The sequence below is a fragment of the Parasteatoda tepidariorum genome, chromosome X1 (genome assembly GCF_043381705.1).
Source record: "Parasteatoda tepidariorum isolate YZ-2023 chromosome X1, CAS_Ptep_4.0, whole genome shotgun sequence".
NCBI lineage: Eukaryota > Metazoa > Arthropoda > Arachnida > Araneae > Theridiidae > Parasteatoda > Parasteatoda tepidariorum.
Window position 1 is genome coordinate 504,927 of NC_092214.1, and position 25,826 is coordinate 530,752.

Below are 25,826 nucleotides of genomic sequence, written 5' to 3' on the forward strand. Positions count from 1 at the left end.
TTAGGGGGAAATAAAAAGTAATATTTTGTGTAAGATATTTCTAGAAAACTCTCGCAATGTTAACTCCTGTCTCTTGACAGAATTATAAATTCAAACTTAGTTGTTTTCAGTGCTTCAAGTTTATTAATGCGAAACTCTGATATTTTAATTACCTTTTCTTTGTCATTGAAGCTTTTCAGTAGTGAAATTATTAAATGCCATATACGATCACCCTCCTCCGCTTTGAATACTGTGCATTTGTTTTTATTTTTTACTTAGCCGTGAAGTCTAATCGAACAGCTGCTTTTACAGTAAATCGTGTTGATATCGCAGCTGCTTTTTGCAGTGGCGGTACCCTCTTGTCGCTGCTATTAAATGGGTCGCACTCTCAATGGACAACGCATGTGACTCGCCTGTTCTCAAATTTCGTCACCAGGTGGCATCTCAATCTCGATTGATGGAGAGCGATTCTCCGATGGTTTTTCTGTCTTATTCTGTTGTAGCCTTCTAGCTAAGGAGTTGTCAAGTAAATGTTAACCCGTTCATTTGATGCCTCCGTAAGTACGAGAAACGACCTTTTCTCAGGTAGAACTTAATTCGGCGATGGAAGTTTACCTTACTGGTCAATTTGCTTCTTGCTGAAAAGTTATTCATTCAAATTATTTTGTCAGCTTGAATGTTTAACATTACAGAATTGTTAAATAAAACTCGTGCAACTTCTAAGTTAATAACACAGAATTGTTCAATAGTTTTCATAAAAAAAATTAACTAATGGTGTGGTGTACAAGGGCGCCGGCAAGGGGGTGCAAGGAGGTGCACTTGCACCCCCCTGGCTTTTTTTAAAACCAATTAAGGAGATACCGAAAAACAATTTTGTTATAAAATTTTTTATTAAAAATATTTTTATTCAAAATCAAATAATTAACTAATAATTGATACATAAACAATTAAAGAATTGTTTAGTCAAACAAGAATTATAATCGTCTTGTTTGCTGTCCAAATCTGTTTATAACGTTTTCAATAAATTCTGAGTCATCTTTGATTCTTTTCTTATGCACACTGAGCATGCACAAACCATAGAGTTGAAATACAACTCTATGACACAAACTACTTAATCCCTCGTGAGACTTTGTAGATTTATTCCATATTTTGATGCTTCGCATTGTACTAAAAGTGCGTTCAATAGTGCACGTAGTAGCTGGAAGAGTTAGGCCAATTTTGATTGCCGCCTCTACAGCCGGATAAAACGTTGTGACTTCAATAACTAAATCGATGTATTCGAGGGATTCGTAAGAGTTTTTTCTATTCCTCCACATTTCGTACCACGTTGTAGCGTCAGTGATGAAATTCGATGAGAGCAGATCTTTATACATAGTATATATATCTTATAAAACTTCAGGATATGACACTCCGTCCAGTTTGTTCATCGCATTCGGGTAAAGCTGTAAGAGTGAAAATGCTTTTCTTTGTGTAGAAGAAAAATGGTCTTTAAAGAAGATATAATGAAGTCCAAATAAGGAATAAAGATTGATCTCCTAAAAAATTCTTCTGCGTTTTCAGAAGGCACATTCGATCTATGAACTTGTCTAGATGCCACTCGAGGTCGATTCGTTTCAATGCCTAATTCTTCGCAAATGTGTTCTGCGTTCGTGAAAATTGCAGTTAACTCTTCAGATGCATTGTTTTGATGAATTTGCTGCCCCTCTATCAAATTCGAACTTTTTTTAAAAAAAATAATGAAGAAATGAATCTTGAAGAAAATTAACAATGAAAGTATATGTAATAACAAAACAAAATGTAATAACGGAATTTTTTAAACTTTTTCTTCTTTTTTTTGGGGGGGGGATTAGTTTATTAGAGGGTTGCACCCCCTTTTAGATTATTCTGCCGGCGCCCTTGGTGGTGTATATATATTAGTTACCTGAAATTTCGAGGGAGCTAATGCAAAAAATGTCATCAGTATGTCAGCAACACAAAAATATGGTGATTTATTTGGTTTTATAGCTGTTTTTCATAGTAAATTTAACAAAGATTAGCCATAGTTGAACTAAAATTGGCTTCCATGGAAATGCCATTAAATTGTCGGTGTAAAAAATAGTCGTTAATGAAATTGTTATATAGGCCAAATTTTAAAAGTGCTGAAACTTTATCAAATCGTTGTTTAATTTCTGTAGATACTAATTGAACAAAATTCGAAATAGCTGAAAAGTTCGAGAGGGAAGATTGAAAAAAATTAGCAAAATCAAAGATGCTTATAGAAGCGATGTTATTACCATTTATGAACTACTATTTTTACTCCCCAAAACCGTGGATAATTAAATGATTTAATTGCAATTCCATAAGAATTGCAAGCTTTTTACCAATAGGGGAGGTAGCATTGCAAATAAAAAAAAAAAAAACAACTTTTTTTTTTTTTTTTTTTTTTTTTTTTTTTTTTTTTGAAATTTAGGAATAGCATGAATGAAAGGTTATGAAAGCTGCTTTGGTGTTTTTAGCTGCTTGTAAACCTTTTATAGAGTTGATATTGTCTGTAATAAGTTTATAAATGCAATATCATTAATTACAGGAAGAATAATTCTAACTGCTTTTATTCACAGTAGTGAACAAAAAAAAAAAAAGTCTGTACCGCTGCAAAAGAAATAATATCCTCTTAAGTGTAAAAATAGAAGAATTCAAAAAAGTAATAATAGACTAGTTTTATATTCAAAAGACTGCACTTAAAAGCCATTTTTAACAATTAAAATATCAAAAGCATATTAACATATTTAGTACCATATAAAAGCAAGTTGTTTTCCTTACCAGTAAATACATGCTGATCTCACTGCATCACCATCTTTTAAATTATACTCATATTTGGAATTCCTTAAGAGGAAAACATACTTCCTGAGAATTATTTTTAAAATTAAAATAATCATATGAATTCGGCAAACACAGATGATGTTGTTTAACGGGACAACATTTTTAATTTTAAAGGAAAATAAATAAAATGTATAAGATTTAAAAGTGCGAATTTTTAAAAATATAAAAATTTGCAATAAATAAGGTTTTTTTATTATTTTTTTAAAATTTTTTTTAAGAATTTAAGTTGCTGATTAGGCCATACGGAAAAAGATATTTAAGTTTCATAACAAAAAAGATGTAAATTAGTGTCGTGACAAGAATCCGATATAGAAATACTAATATTTCTAAAATCATGCAACTGAAAATGCTGCATTTCAAAATTGTTACTTTGGTTTTTCTCTATAATTCTTGATTCTAAGATTTAAAGTAGTTGACGTTTGTCCGACGTATTTTAAGGTACTAGTCTTACATAAAATCAGGTAAATAATATATTGTTTGTAAAATATATATTCGCATAATACACTGTTTTACAGGTCTGTCAGACTCACAATTGACAATTTTTATTCTTACAAAGAATTTTACCACAGTAGTAGTAGACTACGTAACCGGAATATTACGTAAGCTAAGACTGCAAATTAGCATTATGAAACTTTCAATTGACTTTAATAAAAATATGTTAAATTCAAATTTTATTTTAGACCAATGATAAGCTGCTATTCGTGGACACCAAAGGCTGGTAAAATTATGAAATTTCTAAAAAGACGTTTATAGCAGCTATATATAATATTCGCCATACACTTCTGCCATACACTTTTCTGTTTAAATAAAATTAACAGTATACCTTTTTTTTTAAATTGAATATTAAGACTAATCTTAAACAATTAATTTGCGAGACAAACGATGCGTTACATTTTTGGACACTCTCTTATATTTCATGTGTATGAAAATTAAATTTTGTTACTCAAATATTTGGGTTTACAAAGTGAGGAAGAGGGTCATGACAATAGATATGATTCATCAATGTGTCAAAGGGGAAAATGTAATTTTTGAAGTGGGGGACTCTTGAATTATGTTCATCACCAAACATTTGGAGAATGAAACAGGTTTCAAATTTTAGTTCTCTTTAGCAAGCCCTAACGAAGTGTTGTCAATATGGTTAATTTAGTAATCAACATGGAGATATTTTTTTACAATTCCAAATTTGAAAAAAAAATTACTTTAAAATTATTTAAAGATTAAAAATCTTGACTAGTTTAAAAATCTCAATCAAATATGATTGCTATTATGAAAAAAAATGTTGACTAGCTTATGCTGTTTATGCTTTTAATGCAACGTTAAAATTTTCTATATATTGATATTAGGCTATTAGGAATTGTTCAGCGCTCAATTATTTAAATTGTGCTAGAAAGTTTTAAGACTTTATGATCTAAGTAAAATAGTTTTGAAATGAAATATATTATACATTTTTTACTTTTAGACACAATTATATATATACATATATTTATATATAATTGAACGTTTGCCATTTTTAAAAATGGTGTGGTGTATGTGTACTGTTTCAAAAAGAAATGGCCCGATTTTTTTTTCTTTGATGGCCTACGAGATCTGAATTGCTTAAAACTCTTTGAATTTTTAAAATCGAATCGAATTTTTTAAATTTATTTTTAGCGCATGAGGAGCACGAAAGAACTACTTCAAATGCTCATACCTTGCGCAGTTTTAGCAATTTTTTTTAAGAATTTTACATTAATACTTTTGTAATTAATTTTAAATTGCAACAGAAACTTTGTTTAATTCCATTGAATATTTTTAAAGTTATAGCAAAAAACCGTAAAACAAAAAAAATTAGCTTTTTACTTATCAAAAAACGTTCATATCTTCATTAATACGCTAGGTTTACGAAATGTTAAGCAGTTACTAAAAACAACTTATGTAATTGGTACAAGTTCCAAGCTTATTGCGAGATTTTCTGCCATAGGGTGTTAAAAACACTTGTTATTTTTCATAACTTATTATAGGTCTGCCAAACCTCTGAAAGCTTTAAATTTTATTGCTTAGTATTAAAAATCGAGTGAAATAATCAACTCTAAAGTTACAAATTAATCCTTTACGAATTTCTTGAGAAATTTTAAAAAAAGTGTACATATTATGCATAGATATATATACTTTATTTACGTGGCACTAGAGCTGAAAAATGGGCTATTGGCGACGGTCTGGGAAACATCCCTGGGGATGATCCGAGGACATGCCATCGCAATTTTGATCCTCTGTAGAGGGGATGGCTCCCGTGCTTTGGTAGCCCGATGACCTGCGCACGAAGTCGAGCACTTTGTGGTATAATAGTTTAACGAGGGCCGATGCCGCGCACTCTCGGTCCCTAAGCAAGCTGATCAAAATGGTCACCCACCCTCTTACCAACAGCAGCCAGTGATGCTCTACACTAAAAAAGATTAGTCTATTTATGAACTTAACAATATATTTTTTTATTATTTCGAGTTCCAATTTGTTTGAAAGTTTATATATATATATATATTTTAATTTACATTTTGTTTTGTTGTGCAAAAACAAATTTACCCTGTAACGTGAAATTTCGGAGGTGTGTAGAAAAATGTAAGGAATACGATGAAATTTAAAAAATTTTTTTTACTTAGTTTGAAAATTATTAATTGTTAAACTCGTATTAAAAAATACTACGCCATCCACTTAGCAGATTCGCGTAACTGAAATTATAGAGGGGCTGAAAGAACCTCATTTATTAACTTAAAAGTTTTTTTTTTTCATTCTTATTTCAATTTGTTTGAAAAGTTATTACCACTTTATGCGCTTTTTCGCATTTTCTTTAGCTTCTTTTGCGTTGCACAATTCCTATTAAACCATTATCTTTTTCTTCTTCTTTTTCTCGAAATCTTCATTTTGGACGCGAGTACTAGCACTTGACTTCATGTCAAAAAATACAAAAAAAAGGTGAAAAATTTGAAAAAAACATTGATTTGATGCTGTTAAAAGTTAATCTCTTTATCGAAATTTTTAAAAATATAAGCGGTTTAAAAGAAATTAGAACGTTTTCTAATTTTAACAGTTATATGATAGAAAGTTATATTTATAAATTTTTAACAAATGAAATTAAATCTAAGCAAAATGTGCTTAAAAGAGTAACGAGTATTTTAAAAACAAAACTAAAATGATTGAGATAGATGCATAGGGATTGTTAAACGAAGCGATAGTGTAATGAACCATCTTGTAATTAACAAAAATAAATTATTGTTTATTTGAATAAAACAAAAATTTTTTTGTTTTTCTGCTGTTTTATTTGAATTTCCTCAAAAACTATAGTTGAGTTGATTTCGTAAAAATGTAAGACGAATTGCAAGTAGTTTATGTACTTTATTTAAGACAAAACATAGTTAATAATTAATATTTTCAAAAATATAATTTAATCAAATTTTTGGGAACAATAATTTATTAGACTTTTAATGTTACTTAATTTTTTAAACTTCTCGATTTCATAGAGTATGACTTTGTTTAGGTTTGAAAGTAAAATATCGTGTTTTAAAAACACGTAACGGATCATGGGTTAGAGTCTCCTTGCTGTCAGGCTAACCGTGGGAGGTTCTCGTGGTCTTCCTCTCCATGTAACGCAAATACGGGTTAGCTCTATCAAAAAGTATATTAAAAACACTTATTCATTTAACATAACCACTTATTGACAGTTTTAATGTGACGTTAAACGTTTATCTTGTAATAAATGATGTTATTTTCCGTACATAAAAGACATATTTAAATTACGTATAAAAATTATTCTTATTTAAATAACGATAATCTGTAAATGTCTTATCTCTATAATGTTTAGTAGTCGTCCCTTTATTTATTATTAAAACTTATGTCATTCATGACCCATTCTCCCGACCTTGCTGTGGGAAAATACCTGTATGATGAAATACTTTTTCGTCCCCATTACGAGAAAACTATTCCATTCTCCTCTTAAAAGAAAGCACCAATGTAATTTTTTACTGGAGTTTAACATAAGCATAGAAACACTTTTACATACTAACACTTTAAATGACTTTTCTTTAGAGCTAAAATTTGAAGTCTTCTGCACATAATAGCAGTAATAAAAATCATACCACTGTTAATAGGCAGTCCGTTTTTCGGAGTTTTATATGAAAAATAAAAAAATATTTTCCAATGTAGTATGAGTGCTAGCATGAATGACTGTTTGATGAATGATGACTGAATGATTTTTCTATACTCAAATTACCAATTTTTAACTTATTAGGTTTATTAGAGGTCGAGTAATCTTCCACGCAAGGTGAAATAATTTGAATTGAGAAAAGCAGATTTAAAAACATAACTTCGAATTGAAAACTTTGAATAAATAACTTTAATCGGGTCTGGTTCATTTCATCGACACCAATTCATCGACAGACCATTTCATCGACTAGGTCATTTCGTCGACAGATCGTTTCCTCGATAGGGTCATTTCGTCGACATGGTCATTTCATCGATAGGGTATTTCGTTGATAATGTCATGCGTAATTCTATTTAAGAGATATAATCTAAATATTTTTATTATCAATTAGAAAAATGCTATTATTTAATTTTTATACTAAAGTAAAATTCTTTATTGATGTGTATTGTTCGAATTGCACTAAAAGAAGTTCGCTTATTAAATAAATTGATAGGTAGTTATGAAGCGACGAAATGGCCCTGTCGATGAAATAACTTGTCGACGAAATGATTGTCGATGAAATGAATGCGACCCATTTAATCAAAATACTTAGGGCTTGCAGACTATTCCAATTTAGAAAATAAGTTGGTTATTTTCTCTTTTTAATGAGTGGGTTGCAGAAATTTTTGCATGAGGGAGTTTTAGTATTTTTTTAGTATTATTAAATACTTGACGTCAAATGAATCAGAATAAAACATTCTTATACAAAAAATACGAGTTTTTATTTTTTATGTGAACAAAAATGTTATATTTTATACTGTTTAGAAATTACCTACATTTTGATTTTTAAATTAATCCTTAAGTTTGTTTTAATTTTAAAAAAAAAGAGGAAAAAAAAAACATTTCCTTATTAAAATTTAAAATGCAAATATATTTAAATTATTTGATGCCTTTTTGGTATTCTAATATAATATGTTTAGTTTTTTTCGATGTTTATTGAAATTAAATTTTGGTTTTAAGTCAGAGATCGTGCATTTCTGACTTTCTAGTAATAACAATAACTTCCTATTGAATGAACCTTTGCAATATGCAGTTTTAAATGAATTCCTTAATTTTCAACAATTTTAGAGATCCTTTAGAACTTAGAAACTGTTTTTAATAATTTTATTTTGTTACGATTTCTCTACATATATGAACATATTTAACTCTACATGTTGTTATTCATTCTTAAATTTTTCGATTTAGAAACTACACTAATTCTACAAGAAAATTTTTTTGACCACTAGGAAATTTAAAGCGATTATACTTTTCAAAATTCAAACTATATTTTTGTGATTTTTTGACAACTATGTTTTTTTTAAAATTCATCATATACGTAATATTGCAATTGGGAACTTTTATTATAACTTGCTACACTCTACTTGGAATTTCGTAGTGAATAATTCTTGCCCTGGTAATTTTCATGCAACGATAAGAATTTCTTCTTATTATTAGAAAAAGCATTTAAGAAGGGAATAAGTTGTAAGCGTCTCCATATTTTATCGATGTTTCAATTCATTTCGCTGTCATCATAATCAGAAATGCCCTTAATTGAAAAACTTTTCAATATATAACGATTAGTGTATGCATTGTTTCAATAGACATTGCATTCATAATTACTCTTTTATCCATTGCACTTAAACAACGTTTATGAAACTATTAGATTTAAACTTCAGCTGCTCAATCTATAGTCTTTGATCAAATTCTCAAAAAATGTAGGGTAATTTTGCAATCTCGTACTTGTCTGAATTTATATTTTAATACGTTTGACTTAGTGTATGTACATGAAAAAAGATTGTAGTTTATCTCTTCTCACATCGATATAAAATATACAGTTTAATTTTCAAATTAATATTTAATTGATTTAAATTGAAGATAATTTATTAAATCCATTTTCATTCAAGCTCGTAAAATTTCGACGTTTGGGCTACTTTCATAAAAAATTTCCTAAAAAAAATTCAAATATAAAAGTAGAAATTTTCAATAAATTAATGGAATGATTAAAAGTGTATTAGATCAAAAAAATATTAAAAAATTTTTAAAAAAATGTTTGTTAAAAGTTTTTTAGGGGGACTATAAAAAAGTTGTAAGTTGATTGTGAGTCATAAAAGCAATTTGGAAACCTATAATTTAATCGAATTTATTTAACTTATTGAAATAAAAAAAAACGATGCATAATGAATCGCATTAAAGAAGACAAGAGGCTTCCCCTTTATCCGAAACTTCAATGTAATAAAATTAAAATTCGTTTCACATTTTGCAATGAATTTGAATTCAAATGAAACTTGAACTAATCTATCTAATCGAGAACATAGGCGAAAAAATGAAGGATTTAAAATCGTTCGCATTTAGTAATGTATTTTCTTTGCTAGTTAAAAATCGTCTGCGTACACGAAATTTGTTCATAAGTATAGTTTGCGTTATTTTTTTCTTCCCTTCTATTTTTTTTCCCCTTTCTAACTGATAAGAATATTTTTAAAATAATTATTATTTATCTTCATTGCTGATGTATTTTCCTTTAAAAAGGCTCGATTATTGCGTGTTTTTCCTTTAAGCTATTTAACTCAATATCCAGGTTTAAAGTTTAGAAACGTTCAGAAAATCGTCTTAAAAAACTTTTTTGAAAAAATTTCGCTACCTCGCAGTTGACTGATTATTCGTAATGAAACAAAAGATCCTCGGGAATTGAAGTCTTTAGTGATGCTTATTGAAAATAAATTTTTTAACTTAAAAAGCATTGTGAGCTGGAGTGGAAGTTAAGTCTCGACAATTTCGAGACTTTCAGCATTGTTTACAAATCTTCTTTGATTACCAGGCAAGCGGGTACATAACGGTCAAACTGGACGTCATCGAAGATTCAACCGGAGAACTTTCTGCAAACGGTGACAGCTCAGTGCCCTTAAACCTCTGAACCATCGCGAACATTTTTATATAAAATTAAGAGCTAAAAACAGTTAAATGTAATTATTTTTTTAAAATCATTTTCTTCTAAGCTGCATACTTCTAAGGAAAAAACGCAGTATCTAACATTATTTAAATCTTGAATCTCAGGAGGCAATTTTATACGAAAACTAAAGAACAATAATTGGAAAGAAAATAGACCCAATGAATTTCTTTCGAAATTAAGTTTCTTTCAATTGTTTGCATTAGAGTACAGTAAAATCTTATTTGATAATTATATCAAGTTTTATTAATACAATTTAATTAATAAATCACAATTTGCATTCGCAATAACAAATATCATAGTTGTCAACTCTACTGGATTTTGTCAGTTTCTACTGATTTAATTGAAATTCTCCTGGTTTTTGTACATTTAGAAAATTCTCTAAAATTAAGTACTTTTTGATGGAACTAACCTGCATTTGCGTTGCATGGAAAGGAAAACTACGGAAACCTCCCACGGTTAGCCTGTCGACAAAGGGACACTTTCCTAGGTTACCTGTTATCTGCCTTACCGTACAGGAAAAAAAGTGACAAAAGAATGAAGTCTAATGACGAAATAGATATCATTAAAAGAAATTAGTAGTATAAAATTTTTGATTCAATATAAAGTAATTCAGTTTCAAATCTTCAAATTTCGCTTTTCCATTTGTCTTTAAGAACATAAATTAACAAGTTTTTGAACTTTTAACTTAAATATGTCTAAAAACTATTTCTAATAATGTATAGTAAAAAAAAATACTAACGATAATTAAAAAATCAAAATTTTATCTGCAAACGAAAATAACTCTGTTTTCAATTATGATACATGTATTTTATTTTATAACTGTAGTTGAACAACGAACCAAATTTTGGGTTTATGACCACTACCAATGTTCAACTCCATAGCCTTGCAATTTTGAACCCAATTCTGAAGACAAAGGAACTCATGGATCAAGTATTGGGAGCAATTTGCCTTCGTGCAGGACTTTTTGATGGAACTAACCCTCATTTATATTATACGGAGAGGAAAACTACGAAAGCCTAATACGATTAGCCTCACGACAAAAGGACTACAACCCATGATCCGTCTACCACTGAGGATATTCCTCGTCAATACTGTGGTCGGTGCGAGCCGGGTGCGGAATTCAAATCAACCATCAATCGCTAGGATTCGAACCCGGTTCACCTCATTGGAAGGCGAGCGCTCTATTCCCTGAGACTCTACGGCTGTACGATATATTTATTAATTTTATTTAATTGAATAATGCAAACTAATAATAAAAAAAAATCAATTAGGCTAATGCGTTACCTTTATTGTTTTTAATCGCTCATAACATCATTTACCCGAATTGCAATGCTATTCATTTATTAACAATAAAAATAAAATGGCGAAGCAATTCAACGGAATTTTTCTTTCAGTTCTAGAAACAACCAGTGGATGTTACTATTTTCATCGGTAAACTATAAAAATCGTATTACCGTAAAATCGTATCGTATTAACCTCTGCGACTACTTAGGTTAGGGTTGAAAGAAGAAAAGAATTTGTTGATCTTATAAATATTATTTAGAAAAATATTAATAATTAGTATATAGACAAAATATTTCTCATATCCTCAATATTGTGACAATTATTTAAATCATAACTTACTTCAAATCACATTTGTACGTATGATGATCCATTAAGAGAAAGAAAAAAAACATTAAATTTCAAAAATAAATTTATTTAGTTCAGTTGATATGCAGATAAATTCTATGCATCATATTCGTAGTAGTTATACTACATATATACTTATATATATACCACTGTATTCTCTAAACAAATAATTTTGTTGAATTAAAATGTTTTAAAAACAAATATTTAATTTTAGTACAAAATATTTTCCCACGCTACTCCGGCTGTATTTTTTATTGTAACTTTTCGTTAAAATAGAAACTCATATGAAGTATACATTTTAAAAGCTAAAAATTTGATGGATGCATTTTAAGCAGAACAATTTAACCAGATTAAAAATATTCCCTAAATTTCTAAAAATTATGAATTATATTTTATTATTCTTTTAAGATTTTAATTTTTTTTATCTCATAGAAATATTTAAATATTGATAAAAGAATTATTATTAAATGAAGAATAATGACGTCACACAAGATCGTGAAAACTATGAACTGGTTCGTTCAGAAAGTCGATCTTCAAACGATTGTTAGCTTGTCAAATGTTGAAGGTCTGTCGCTCATTTCTCATGTCTCACATTGATTTCGCCAAAAAAGCGCTTCTCGCCAAAATATGTCTGGAGAAAGCTCGATTTAGCCAAGCAGCTGTTCTAATAGCCTACTGTCCCGTTTCCATGAAGCAAGCCAGATCAATGACGACTGCTCCCACTATACAAAAGAAGGGTGAGAGCGAATGATTGCGTGCTATGGAAGGAATCGTTTTCTTTTAACTTTCTGCTTGTTTGTAGTCTTCTTAATGTGATTTATGAATAATATTTCATACATACTGTGTGGAAAAAAAATGTTAAGTCGATTTATTTTGCTAACTTATAAATTTTTTATCGTTTTGTTTTCTTTCTTTACTGATTATCGAATAGACATTAATTTCCTCTCATTAGAAAGATTTTTTTCACTAAAATATCTTGTATAGAATTTTCTCATATCTAATTTCATTCAGATGTGCAGTTTATTATAAAAATAATATTTTTTTAAATTCGGATATGTCTAATTTCCTTTTTCTTCAAGTGTATTCAGAAATTTAATTTGATTTTCATTTGAATATGAAAAGAAACGGAAAATTTTGATTAAATAAAATTCTTTGTTGAATAGCAAAAATGTCTCATTAGGCCATATTACTTGTTTATCATTGATTAAACGTGTTATGTGTTCAAAAACTTATTTTGTTCTCCGTGAAAGTCGAATTTACGTTTCGGAGCAAATCATATTTTTCAGATGGCCCCTCGTTCTTAGCTTTTATGTTTTTGTTATTTTCTCCGAATCCGTTCGAAAATATACTTTTGTTTAAAAGGACGCTTTATCAAGGGAGGAGAAACCGTTCAATTCACGTTTAACTACATATAAGTAATTCAAAAGTATAAAAAAAATAAACTTAGAGTCAACCATCAAGTTTCAAATACTGAAAAAGTTTTTTACAAGATTATTTTGTTTGCACAGTAAATAAGTTATCTTGCAATTATATATATATAAGAATAATTGTAGTAGTTTTTTTATATTGGGCTTATCAAACAAAAATTTTTCTTAATTTTGTAGTGAATCGTATTTGGCTAATAAAAAAAAAAGTTCTGTTTGAATATCTCGAAAATGTAAAGTTTCAAGCAATTTTCTAAATAGTTTTACTTTTTCAAAAGAAAGCTCAAAATGATATGGGGTTTTCCACAAATGTTAATACTCTTCGAATAATGGCCCGTACAACAAAGTGTGATGGGAATAAAACATGGGAAAGAAAAGGGATGATCCCCAACAATGTCATTTTTAAGGCAATGTTCATCGTTTTTAAGGTCAGTAAATGTGTATAATAAATTATTAAATAATTATGCCAAAATTAAAACCCCTTAAAACATGAAATGTTTTTAAAAAAATATTTTGCTTTGTAAGCCTATTTTAAAAATATTTAATTCTAAATTAAAATTACAGTGTCTTGTTTTTATTGAAGTTAGTCAGAATGATATGGAAGCAATTTTGAAAGAGCCAGATGTTTAAGGTGTCCTATATCTAATAACATTTCATTCTCCTTCTTAAAGAGGCTATAAAAAATTATGCTATTGCCGGTGTGGAATGTCTTGCTATTGTTGATGCACTAAATAAATTTCATCGCTATTTATTTGCCAATAAATTTACCGTACATGCAGATCAGCAGCATTAGTTTGGCTAGGAAATATGAAGGGAAGATTATTCTGCTGTTCTTAACAATTGAGTATGACATAAAATACAAAAAACGGCACCTCAAACTTAGAAACTGACATGTTATCTAAAGATTTCTGAACATGTTAAAATTTTACTAATAATAATATTAATATAAATTATGGAAGCTATTTTTAAAAATAGATGAAATTCGTGAAACCCGAAAATATGATAATTTAACTGAAAATTTTCTTTAAATCAATGTTTTATACTTATCTAAAAAGGGTTTTACCATTAGTACTTCTGTGTAGTATTGAGAAAATATTACTTTAGATATTACATGGTGCGTAGCGTTTTTAAAAAGTGCTTAAAGGTGCTTATTTTCGATTTTCGTTATTTAAAAGCCCTTTAAGATGTTTTTTTTCATTGGGTGGGTTTAAAAAATGCTTAATTTTCCCTTTTCGGAAATGAGATTTTTTTTATCTTGGCCATGTCGATTTGCGCCACATATTACGCAAAAGTGTGCTTTTCACTTTGTTCTATTCAACGTTTTCACAATTCATTCCACCGCAACCCATTTCGGCGTACCGTCTGTCCATAGCGTATGAAAGCGCCTATTATTTTACATGTTTGGTAAAATACTTGCAGGGCCGTATATGCGTCTCTTGAGCTGATTTCGGTGAGATTATTGCACTCTCATGTGCAACTCTGCTGCATTTTGTAAGATATTCTCAATTCCAAACTTAATTTCCCACCCTCTGATAGCAAACCGAAAAATCTTTTTATATTTTATAATGGCTAATATGATCAAGAAAAGAGTACTTTGTCTGAAACTAGTTAATTTATCATGATCATTTAAAGTCTTAGAAAATTATTTTGCATTTTGTTTATGTATATAAGGCTTAAAAATATTTTTGAGTGCTTAAAAGGTGCTTATTTTTTGTTGAAAGGTTTGGCTACGTACCCTGTATTATGAATTTTCATAAATATTGCCATACTTGTCAAATTAATAAAAAGCCTTAAAAGAAACGATTTGGGTTACTTCGAACAATGCCCCCAATTGACAAAACTTATTAAATTATTGCAGTAGATGGTGTAGATAGTTTTAATTATTATAATTCTGCTAAAAAGTATTTAACTTTAATTAATTGATCAACATGCTCAATATATATGATCTTTTTCACCAAATTTTTCAAACTCTTAAAAGAATTTTGAGTTATGGAAATGCAGCATTTTCTTCTCATTTTAAACATGTAAACAATTGTTAACCACAGCCAATAGACAAAAAACTAACAAACCATTGTAATGCGTTTAAAATGACTAAATTATAAAAAGAAATTGTCGAAGATTTATTTGAATCCACCAATGGAAGAAGCTGGATAGATATTAGTGATGTGGGATTGTCCCAAGTTACTAAGCTCTGCAGATATATAAATATAGTATTGACCAGAAACCCTTTTACCAAATTTCTTCTTCTCTATTTAGCAAGTCTCATTCTTGGGCTAAGTAAAATCCTATTATATTATCCATGTTCCTGTATTTGTTTTCAACAACCACCGACTCCACTACAAACTATGCTTTCAAACCTTTTACTTATATCCAGAATTAATTAAAGTGCTTTATCTTATATTCTATATCAGTGGTCTTCATCCCCGGGTGGTAGAGGCCGACCAAGGAACATTAGATCAGGGTGCGTAGCGTTTGTAAAAAGTACTTAAAGGTGCTTTTTTGTGGATTTCGTTTTTAAAACCTTTTAAAGGTGCTTTTTTCCGAATAATTTTTTTTCTTCCCTTCAGTGATATCTGGTGGATCCCATGCATTTCACGAAAAATGGGGAGTTTGCTACGTAATCATTCACGCGGACTTCATGTCGTACCCACGTTATGACTTGCGCATGCGCGCACACTTGAAACCGAAACCCGAGTGCTCCAATTCGGATAGAGAATATCAGATCCTTATGAAATGTTTTTCTTTTTAATTTATTTTAATTTTGTTCTTGTTTATTTTATTTTACTTCTAACACTTTTTTTGACGTAGGGGGTAAGGGTACTTTTGTTCTGAGTTCAGGGTCAAGTTGAATTCACTCGGTGATGTGGGAAAGTACTGATTGTTTCGATTTACGCCCGTTTCTTTTTGGGTTTTTTTTAACGCTAAAACTGTTTATAAAAAGTTTTTGTTTTTCAATAATATCATTGATTGAATATGAATTTTTTGAATGCTTGAAAAGTTTTGTAAAGTACTTGAAAAGTTTTTAAAAAGTGCTTATTTTTGATTCAAAGATTTGGCTACGCACCATGTAGATTATTTCCATTTTATTTCTTTCCAAGGACGAGAGGGATCACCTAAAGCATATAATTGTATGAGGAAATATTTAAATACAAATTAAATAAAGAACAATTTAAACTATCCCTCGGTTCTCTAAAGTTATCAAATGTTGACTGGTCCGCGGCGATAAAAAAAAAAAAAAAAAAAAAAAAATTGGGGAGCACTGCTCTAAATGCGCACTAATTTTTTTAGCTTATACATATATTTAAAATCAATAAAGTAATAGGTATTGATTTAAAGAAAACAGATTTTGATTGTTTACATTTGAGCCTGCGTTTGTGAGAGGAAAGAAATCCTTACCCGTGAACCATTCCTAACTAATCTTAGAACCTAAACAATTGAACTTTTAAATCTTAAGTTAGGGTGCGTAGCGTTTTTGAAAAGTGCTTAAAGGTGCTTATTTTCGATTTCTGTTTTTTAACAGCCCTTAAAGGTGCTTTTTTCATTGGGTGTTTTTAAAAAATGCTTAATTTTCCCTTTTCCAAATTGAGATTTTTCCTTTACCATGTTGATTTTCGCTGCGAATTATGCAGAAAGACACTGTTCACATTGTTCTATTCCACGTTTTCGCAATTGGTTAAACCCCAATCTATTTCGGCGCATCGTCAGATCGTAGCTTATGAAAACGCAATTCGATTGACATGATTCAAAAATTTTGACAATTGTCAAAAACAATGCCAAAAGAATTTTTTTTTTGCCATGACTGTTAAAACCAGATAAAACCGTCAATTGTCAAAAATTTCCAATCCTGGCTAGTTATGGTATTCTTTTAAAGTGCTTAAAAATATTATTAAAGTGCTTAAAAGGTGCTTATTTTTTGTTGAATAATTTGGCTACGCACCCTGTAATTTTAACACGAAATTCCGTTTGTAATTAGTTTTAATTTTTTTTTATGTCTAAATAGTTCAGTCCCCATAGTTTAGTCAGGGGAGTGGTTCAAAATCCCCTTAATGTTAATTTTTACTTTTTGCATATTTTGTCATGTATCGAGAAATTTTTAAGCGAATTCAGCAATTTTTGCTCACAATTATAAAATTCGTTTATCCGAAGAAAATTCCTTGCAAAGAATTAATTTTAAGTAAATATTTATTATTTTAATTATTAACAGTCGTAAAAATTTTGAATCGTAAGGCTTACAATTGTTATTTTACATGGCAAAATACAAAATTTTAGCGAAATTGGTTGATAAGTTCCTGAGAAATCTAATTTTAAATATACGACTACTTTTAAATTCGATTTCTCAAAAACTATTCGATCTATATTATAGATTGATATAGAACTATATGATCTATATTTCGCTCAAATTTTGTATTTTGCTATGCGAAATTACGTACATTTATTTTTTGCATTGAGTTATCTTTAGAAAAACGAATATTTATTAGTGTGCAAAAATTTTTCAATCTGCTTAAAAAGTTCTTGAGAAAATGGCGAAAAACGCGAAAAGTAAAATTAACAAGCTTTGAACTACTCTCCTGGCCAAACTATGGAGACCATATTTCCCAGATTTCGACTACCTCCTATATTTTTTTAGGGGGAGGGGGGGAGTGGAGTAGAATTTCGAGTCCATCGAGAAGAAAAATGTTTTTTTTTTAGAGAAAGTACTTTGTGTGACTTAAAATATTGTTTGCATTAATTATTTTGAATATTTGAGGTTACCCCCTCAAACCATTCACCTTGAGTCCTAAAAAATGATGATGAGATCAAAAGTTATTCAGGGAGGTTCTCCTTTTCTTTTTTTTTCTTCTTTTTGTACTGTGCTCAAAATAAAGATGTCACCCTGAATATCTTTCATTCAAATGATCCGATTTTCACGTACTAAGTGTCAATTTTAATGGTTCAAAAGAGGTGACCTCAAATATGCTAATTATTTATTGCGAACTATTAAGTTACGAAATCAGACACAAAAACGCACTTTCTCTAAATGAACATACATACGCATAGCTGCCAACTCTACTGGATTTTTCCAGTTTCTCCTGGCCTACTGGTTTAATAAAAATTCTTCTAGTTTCTGTACATTTTAGAAAATTCCCTAAAATTGAGTAAGTTTTGTTAAAAAAATCCCTATTGAAATAGAATTGTTGCGCAGATTATTGCTTACTTGAATACATAAGTGTCACTAATACATAATAAAGCGAGCCTCATTTATAAAATTCAGTTAACTATCTTTGATGAATTAAATGCCTGTGTAGTTCAAAATTAAGAGTAAACATAATACTTAGCATTTCCTTTAATGTTAATCATTACTGGAAAATATTGCTGTTCTTTTGTTTTGATGTCAGTTAAAATCCCTAAAATTCTCTTTGTGTAAAATATTTAGTATATTTTGTAACATTTTTGTATTTCGTAAAATCTACTGGATTTTTCCCTGTCTATGTCGGCAGCTATGCATACGTGTTATANCTTCTTATATATATATATATATATATATATATAGTGGAAGGATTAAAACAGGTCTCAGGCAGAGAAGGAGGGTACAAAATTTATTTATTAATTATTAGACAGAGAGAGCAGTCAAAAAAGTGCACACGAAAAGTTCTCCTCGATTATATGTTAGGGAAAATCTTGTACAGTAAATCCGTAAAATGTTTCAATTTTGGGAAAGAGGGAAATCTTAGTAATTGTAATTGGTTTATCAAAACCAAGGCAAACATTCTTGATTTATTACTTTTTCTATCACTTTTGCAGTACAAAATTTTGTTAATGACGATGATAATGATGAATTATTAATAAAATGCCTATGATTTGAAGGTCCGAACATTAAAATAAAGGCTGCCTTGAAAATCTGTAGAAGAATGTATGAGATTAGGGTTCGGAATTATTCTGCAAGCCTACCGGAGNGAGGCAAGGGGGGGGGGGGGGGTCGCAGGAAAACGCTGTCACTTATTCAAGATCAGAATCTAGATTATTCAGGACTTCGTTTGTTCTGCGACGTACGTCACAGTTTTAGACACTTTCTGCTTCGGGGTATATGTATAATATCTATTCGTTTTGAATAATAAATTAAGAAAAAGGATTTACAGAAAAGGAATAACATAAAGAGATTAATTGAAGCTTTTTATGTTACACACATACATATATATATATATTACATTTTTGGATTTCTGAGCCTCAAAATAGGGAGCAGGGTAGCCGCAATCTGAAAATTGTGGTTCGCATAGTTTAGTCCGGAGAGCGGTTGAAAGTTTAACCTTGTGCGTTTTTAGTCATATCCTTAAAACTGATAGGGCAATGTGAAAAAAGAAAAATCTCACGCATTCATAAATTTCGTTTACCCAAAACTATGTCGTGTTAAAAATAATTTTTAATAATTATTTATTATCTTTTATTACTTAATACTATAATACTAAATATAAAAATATTTTTGAATTATGAGCCATAAATTTTTTATTCCATATTAACCTACGAATTTTTCTATACTGATTGACTATACTAAACTAAAATATACTAATGTTTTAATTGTTTTTATTAAGTAGAAGTTTGAATAACAATAACTATTTCCCCCTGTCTTAAAAGTTGAAGCACGAGCAAAAAATTTTGATATTTAAATGCAACAACTGAATGTTAAGAAAAGAAAGGAATTTTCAAGTGTTGTAATTAAAAACAGGGAAAATATAATTAGCTGAAAATTTTTTTTATTTCCTTTTGGACTTCGATAAATAAAATAAAAAACTTAAATAAATTATGATTGTTTAGAAGAAATGACTGAGAAGACTGTTTAGAAGAAATTTTGGTCCGTTAACGGACTCTTCACAAAATAGTTTATCTTTTAATCGGACCCTTCACAAATTTGTTTATCTTCATTATTGTTTTGTTAATCGAATAAACCCTTCCCGGGATGGGGGTGAAGAAAAACGGTTCGAGACAAACTAAGTTTCCCTAAGTTTAAATGCCAAATGTAGTATTCTAAGAAAATATTTCTACTTCTACAAACATCGTGTTGCTCATTCTTATTAATATTAAATCATAATTTCTTTTTGTAAATAAATAATTGATCAATTTATATTTATTCGTAAAATTAATTAATAGAATATTATGTAAATAAAAATTAATGTCTGGCAATTTTTTAAATAAAATATTATAAATTTAAGAATTATTTAAGTTTACTTAATGCGTAACACAGTGTACAAAATATGTAAACACAGTTACTAGTGTACAAAATATGTAGAATTACAGTTAAAAATCGCAACACTTCCCAAATTGATGTTGACAATTTTTTACGTGCCTCATTGCTATGCACCTACAAAGAGAATATTCTCAATGATTAAAATCATACTGAATTTAAGGCAAGATTGGAGATTTCTACACCTAAAGAACTTGTTGGAAAAATTAAAAGTTGGCTGTTGCTATGATAAGACTTTAACTTTAGAGGAATTGAAAGCTTCATAAAGTGCTTGTTACAAAAAGTTAAAATAATCCCTCTTTCTTCCAATTGTATAAATTATATGTAAATTAATATTAAAAAAATCCTAAATTTATAAAATTTTGATTAATTTTTTTTCTTTTGCATGTTCATGAAATCAAAAGTAAATATTTCTGCATTTTAAAAGTAAGTATATATAGAATATATGTCTTCACATTTTAAATCCTGCTGATATTATGTATAGTATTTTACACTATTTTTTCACCAGTATTCAGTTTATTATCTTGCAATTATGTGAATAATTGCCAATTACTCTATTTTTTGCATTATTTCACGTGAACGACTGAAAGGTTAAAATCTGAGAGGTCCATTGCTGCCTCAGTTTCAGATCTTCCCTTAAAGCAGGATTTCTTAACCTGTGGTTCATGAACCCCTAAGGGGTCCGCTGACTACTCCTAATTTTTAAAACGTTTGGAAGCCTACAAATTGCTTGTAAAGCGAGCTATGGCAGCTATAATTCCGTTTGCTACCGTGTATCTTTGCAAAGAGGGATTTTCCACACTTGTGACAATAAAAACATAATATCCAAATCAATTGAATGTTGAACATGATAGGCACGTTGCTTTGTCGAAAATCATCCTCCAATTCAATTTATTAATTAAGGAAAAGCAGCAGCAGCCTTCACATTAAAAATTATAATTTTATAAATTTTGTATACTATTAAAATAATAAAATTGAATGTTTTCTAATAATTGATGTTTTTTAAAATTATTTTTTTCACAGGGGGGTGGTCCGTGACTTCTTAAAAATTTTTGAAAGGGGTCCATTATATCAAAAAGGTTAAGAAACACTGCCTTAAAGAAACCTTTTAAATCCAACTATTCCCCAAACCATTAGTTATTTGGTTGAAGAAATCCTTTTTTGAAGTCCCATCTAAGTTCCATTTTTTCTCAGTTCTGAATAGTACATATTACTATTTATTACCTTTATCAGTTCATTCTTGCCATTTTATGATGTGGCAAGGCTTGCGGCAAATTCTTTTCAAAATTATTTATTCTCGGAATGAATGGTGTTCTCAGATACTGCTAGACTGATAGTTTTTGTAATTGGCAAATTGAAATAGTTTGCATTGAGACCCGAATTTGCATATTAGTCTGAACATTCATCATAGTTCACAGTTTACGGACGATATCGTCTTTAAAACTTGATATCATTAAAATTTCCAAAACACTCTTTTTCTTTTTTTGGATTTTACTTATAAATTTTCAAAATTTTGTTTTTGTGAGCATCTTCTGTCATTATAAGTGTCGAATTAGGAGTAATCTACCTATCTTCTCATGCTTTACAGGAAATGCTGCACTTTATTCAATCAATCCAGCATTTGCTAGAAATTCATTTAAGTGACTGTCTTTTCAAACAAAACTATCCTAACTGGGTTTTTTTCTTCTTCTTAATAATAAATTTTATAAAGCTGTTGCATGTAATCGTCATAACGTGTTAGAAAATATAGTAACAGGAGCATTAATAAATTTTATATCAGTTCATTTCATTTAACATATTTATTATCCAAGTAAGTACTCGAGTTGCGTCAGCTGCAGCAAGTAATTCAGCTTTACATGTTGATTACACATCTTTGTTTTCTATTTTTCTATGTTATGATAGAATTACCTATCATAATTACACACATCTTTGTTTTCTACTTTTCTGTGTTATAAAAGAATTACCTATCATAATTATACAACCTTAAAATAATTTTCCTTCTGCATTGCCCCTACTTGCATCTCTGCACTACAGTTTAAATAACCGAATTATTTTCTATAAAACATGATCCCATCTTTAAACCGTTCAAGTACTTCAAAACTCTTTAGAAAAAACATGAGAAAAAATATAATTGGGACGTTTATTAAATTGTGATAAATAACTAGTTACAAAAGCACTGTCTGGTCGGGTTCTTTTTGCTAAATATCAAAGTTCACCGACAATTTCCTAATAATCAACCTGATCTACTAAATCATTAGTAGGATTAAAACATCTATCTTCACCTTTAGTTATGAGGGTATTTGTTTTCTTACTATTTTCCAAATCATATTTTTTCATTAAATATTCAATGTAATGAATTTGAGATAAACCAATTCCGTTTTCTTTTTGTGAAATCTTAATGCCTAAAAATATTGAATCATTAGTTGCTTCAAAATATTGATTAAGTTTTGAAATTATATCCTAATATAATTTCGAATTATTAGAGCCAAATTATCTACATATTCGCTAAAAAATCATTAATTTTAGTAAATACGCTATTGTCAGATGCAAATTGAGTTCTTTTTTTTTAACTTTATATGCCAATTTCTGGCAGATTGAGGTAGAACATAAATACATTTATTTAATTTGCATACTTTATTTTTACCATATTTATCTTCAAAAGCTGGAGGTATTTCCATCTATACAATTTCATCAATATCACCTTTTAAATACGCAGTTTTCATATCAAGAACTTTAACAAATCCAATTTTGCTGCTAAAGCAATTATTAATCTTAATGAATTAATATATACCACCGGGGAATTTGATTCAGAATAATCAACATTTGATTAAACCCAGCTGCAACCAGTCGCACTTCGTGAATTTTGTTATTATCGACATTTTTAATTGTATAGTACATCCATTTACTTTTTATTATTTTTTCATTCTTAGGCCTCTCAACTCGAAAACATTATATTCATCGAAAGAAATTCATTTTTCATTGCGGTTTTCCACTCCGAATATTTATTGCTGTTTATCGCCTGGTCATAATTTTGAGGAACAGATGATCCTTTCGAAGCTAAGCTAGCTTTCGCGGATATTTTATTCTTTCAGAGAGTATTTTGATTTTCATTTTGCAACTCGGTACTTTCTAGAGACTATTTATGAGAATGTTCACTTCTTGATTCGGTTGGATTTGGGTTGAGATATATTAAACTGTCTCAAATTCTCAATGTTCCATATGCTACACTCATTTTTTTTCGTTAGAAATTTACTTCCTTTTAAATGATTCATTAAATTAAACAGATGGCTCTTCAATTACGATATTTTTATCGACGTCATATATTCTAAAGTGCGCATTTCTCTAGAATAACCTAAGAAAATCCCACGTTTTCCCGTGACATAAAATTTATTTCGGAATTCTTTAGGCATATGGAAATAACCGACGCATCCAAATACCTTTAAGTAGTTTAGTTTTTTTCCTGAACATATTTTAATTGGAGGATTTTGTTTATTTTTACGCAATTTTAGATTAGAAATGTGAGTTGTTAAATTTTTCACTTAAGCCCAAAATTTTAATGGTAATTCACTTTAGTATAATAATATCCTAGCCCTTTCTACTAATAGTCACTCAGCACGTCCATTCGACGAAGGTACTGTTTTTTCATGTATAATCCCGTATAGACAGGGTTAGTGATGACGTAGATCATGACGTCGACCATCATTCCCTCACTCTCAGTGTTCCTAACATTGTGTTGAACTGAATCCTTAATATGGCGTTTCCCATTAAACTTTAATTGATGTATGTATGTCATATCAAGGAGTTAATTTGGATAGAAAATAATCGATTTGATACAATAGCATCATCGATTTTTAGTTTAAGGACAAATTAAATTCAGGAAAGAAAAACAAGGGCTGGTTATTAGTTTCGGTTTCGAAAAATAGTTTCGACTTTTTTAAAGAATTACGATTTCTGTATAAATTATCATTCGATTCAATAACAGTTGATTAAAGGATATTGGTGAAACGTTAGCATTGTTCTAAATACTTTTTATCATAAGTTAAAAATATGTTTTTTTTTATTTTTTTATTATTATTATTTTTTTTTTAGAGTTTATTTAACTTTTGAGAAATTTTTATTTTGTACTAAGTAGTCTCAACACACTTGAAATGAAACTTGCATATATATTAGTATTTAATATATGTATGTGTCGAGTTTATTTTAAACGAGCACAACTATTTTTTAAAAACGTTAAATTTATTTTTTCGCTAAGACGTTATTTATTTCGAAGTTAAAAATGAAATACTGTAATTACTTATATTTTATTTTTTTAAATTTTATTATTATATAAATGATATATAAGAAAATGATGTTAATAATTTTTTTTTCATGGAAAATTTTTTGATTCTATACTACCTATTTAATGGTTCATACTATAAAAAAAAATGTTTAAAAAACATAACACATTAAAAATTATTTAAATATCTTAATCCTTTTCTGAAATTCAAATTGTGAAGCAAAAAATATTTTTCAAAATAAGACTTCATGAAATAAAGTATCCTGAAGACACTAAAAAGAAAAAGTTACATATATTCCAAGGGACACCGTCACGAAGTGTTGGTAATTTTAATAATCGTTTATCTGAAACTAGATAATTGTTTTCGGTTCGTCTGACTGAGGTGCGTTGAAAGTTTATATATGTAAAAATTTTAATTTATATTCTATAAAGCGCAAACGAAAAGAAATTAATTATAACTATTAATTAATTAGAAATAGTCTGTAACAGTGCAATCGGTGTGTATTTGGTCTATAAAAGTTCATTTGGTTTAAAAAATGCATTCTAAACATGAACTGGTAAAAAAAAAAAAAAAAAAAAATCTCGTTTCATGACTTATATTTTAAAAGGACCTAATTTAAACTGGATTTTCTCAATTGCAGTATCAAAATACATTATCTGAAATACAATGACAAAATGAGTAGAGATAACCTTTTAATAGAGTATTATTTATTTCATATTATTTGCACTTTGCCGACTGTTGCCTATTTCAATAATTTTAACCCTCACCGCAATGCAGTCAAACTGGCAGACAAACAGCAATTTTTTTTTTACTTTAGTCTATATTCATATACAATGTGTGAGATTTTTTTTTATTTATATAAATGATTGAATACTTCCTTAAAATTCTCTGGCTAGTGTAAATTCTTAGCAATATTAATGCCTCCTTACAGCCCAGCATTTAAATATACTGTGAGCAGGGTTGGCAGGTTTTTGACATGTGACAGTTTTTGACGGTTTAAACCATGGTTTAAACCGTCACGTCAAAAACCTCACTGTCGAAAATGTCAAAAACCTATATTTATATGTGAAATTTAATTAATACATAAAATTTATACATTTTTTATAAAGGATAGTGTTTCTAAATATGTTCTAGAAAAAATAAATTTAAAATTTTGAAGAAACACTTATATTTTGAATAGTAACCAAAATCTTGTACTTTTGAAAGCTCACATCTTTTGTAATATTATGTATTCATTTTCATGTGTTATTGAAAATCTGCAGTGATATTATTAAGAAATTTATTTATAACCAAATTTAGTGTATAG

At 29.0% G+C, this 25,826-nt stretch overlaps 1 protein-coding gene across 4 annotated transcripts in view; it reads left to right on the forward strand.

The window, feature by feature from the left end:
- The window catches only part of LOC107455719 (AT-rich interactive domain-containing protein 2), a 143,358-nt gene that overhangs the window by 46,671 nt on the left and 70,861 nt on the right, over window positions 1–25,826 (forward strand). Inside the window, exon 2 of one of the 4 annotated variants that reach the window (XM_071187980.1) lies at window positions 20,648–20,669. The exons of the other annotated variants lie outside the window; for them this stretch is intronic. The gene's annotated coding sequence lies outside the window, so the exon portion shown is untranslated. The remainder of the gene's footprint in view (window positions 1–20,647; window positions 20,670–25,826) is intronic. 4 annotated transcript variants of the gene reach the window in all.